The 2,092-nt window shown below is 40.6% G+C and overlaps 1 pseudogene; it reads right to left on the reverse strand.

Annotated features, from left to right (window-relative positions):
* Positions 1-1,015: 1,015 nt before the first annotated feature.
* On the reverse strand, positions 1,016-1,630 carry LOC114079435 (grpE protein homolog 1, mitochondrial pseudogene; annotated as a pseudogene).
* Positions 1,631-2,092: the final 462 nt, after the last annotated feature.

A 2,092-nucleotide genomic window follows, 5' to 3' on the forward strand; every position in this document is an offset into this window, starting at 1 on the left:
AGCAAAGTGAGACTATATTCCTTGCTTTTTTGTTCTACACATCTCATTACTATTCAATGTTGACAAGTGAAATCAAAGAAACCCCCATTTCAGTTATCTAATTCAATAAAAGTGTGAGGTGTGATGTTTGTTTGTGTGTGTATTTTATGGTTCCCACATGATTTTGAACTTTGATACAATATGCTATATATGGTATATAATAATAATTCAGATTTATTCTTTTTTTAGGAAAATAAACATTAGGCTTTTAATCCTCTTAAATAAAATTTAAAAATTAAACAAACATTTTAAGTATACCAAGCAAGCAGTCCCCACTGAGAAGGTCTATCTTAATTGGGAATATACCTTGAGGTTTTTAGTAACTAACTGAATAGATTTAAACAACTGAGATGGAAAAACAGGAAAAAAGCATTTACTTTGTCAAATTCACTTGGCAAAGTAAAGTGGTAAGAATGTTCACATTCACGTGCTCACTTCCTGTCTCCACAGAAAAGCCAAGGTTGACCATTCCTGACATCTAGATGCTAGCTATAAATGAACTTGTATGTTCTCAAGGTAGGCATCCTTTTTTTTTTTTTTTTTTTAAGCCAGAAACATGTTTCCCCTCTGACCTTTTCTTCTCAGAGTGAACCCAGCAATGGCCAAAGGTGCCAGGACTCAGTGCTGCAGTGAGCTGCAGACGTTGGCACAGATGGGTGGCCAGGCAGCCAGACAGTTCCTGAAAAACTTTTGTTTAAAGTACTTTGCAATCGTGAGTTTAAAGCAGATACAGTGTTATTCGCGATACTCCAAATGTCCCATCTGCCCTCTTCTGGAAGTATATGGAGCTACTAAACGTGTGGTACTCCCGGACCAGAGTTCCTAGAAGCAACTGTGTACCCAGCTTGATTCTTTGCAGCCATTTAACCTTTCCATCAAGGCTGGACTCTCAGAGGAGAAAAGATAGACCACCTTTCAAGAGTTACAGCAAGTGACTTAAAAGCGAAAGACCCTGAAGTAGGCAGTTATGCTTCCTTCACCACCCCACCAGGGCGGGCCTGAGGGTGTGCCCCTGCAGCTTGTACCCCACCTTGCTAACCAGCACCACCATGCTGGCTCCTCGCCCTCTACTGGTGTGTGGAACAGTGCCTCATGTTCATAAGAGTCGAACTTGGCTCCAATGGGGTCCAGCTTGAGCAAGCCATGCTTTGTGAACACCTTCTGGATCTGCACCTCGGTCAGTACCAGCCCCTTATCTAAGCTTTTCAGGTGAGGGTTTTCATCTGTAATCTCTTTGGAACACTCTGCGTTTCCTTCTCCAGAATGTCCACAGCCTCTAGCAAGTCTTTGCAGAAGCCCTGGATGCCATATAATTTTGCCTCTTCCACCAGTTTTTGGCTCCTCTGTCTAAAGTTCTCAATATCTGCCACAGCTCATTTGTATTTTTCCATAGTGTCAGCTGCTATTCAAACTTGACATTCTCTTCCAAGGATGCTCTAGTCTTCTGCTCATTGTGACCCACGTTCTCTTCCAGGCTTTGGGCATTGTTCTTTTGTTTTGTAGCTGTGCACAACAACCAATCAGAGGGCCTGAGAGACAACGCCAAAGCTGGGATATTGTGCTGCACCAGCCTCACACACCGAGCCACCATGACTGCCGCTGTGGCCTCCATCATGCACATACAGGCCAGATTTATTCTTAAAAATACAGAAAAGATAAACAATCAAAAGAAGGAAACAAAAATACAATCACAAATCTTAAAATATTAGTATATTTTTTTCAAAAACACCACTTTTCTTGTGCTAAATTCTTTTCCATAATATACCATAATATAGATTTCTGTTTATTCTTGCCTCAGTACTTTTGCTATTGCAAGTTTATAATGTGTCAATAACTAAAATTCAGATATCCATGCTACTCTACCTACTTCCCCTCCCCACTGCTCATTGCTTTAAATTGAATTGCATTGTTTCTCTAGAAAACGATTGGAAAGAACTTTGTGTTATCATCCAACACAGGAAAAAATCCTGCCTGTGTGTTTTCTGTTGCTTCAACTTCCCTTTCAAAAAAAAAAACAGGTTATACAGACCTTCTTCTGGGAGAAGCACACACC

Source organism: Marmota flaviventris, chromosome 14 (assembly GCF_047511675.1).
Source record: "Marmota flaviventris isolate mMarFla1 chromosome 14, mMarFla1.hap1, whole genome shotgun sequence".
In the NCBI taxonomy this organism is placed as follows: Eukaryota; Metazoa; Chordata; class Mammalia; order Rodentia; family Sciuridae; genus Marmota; species Marmota flaviventris.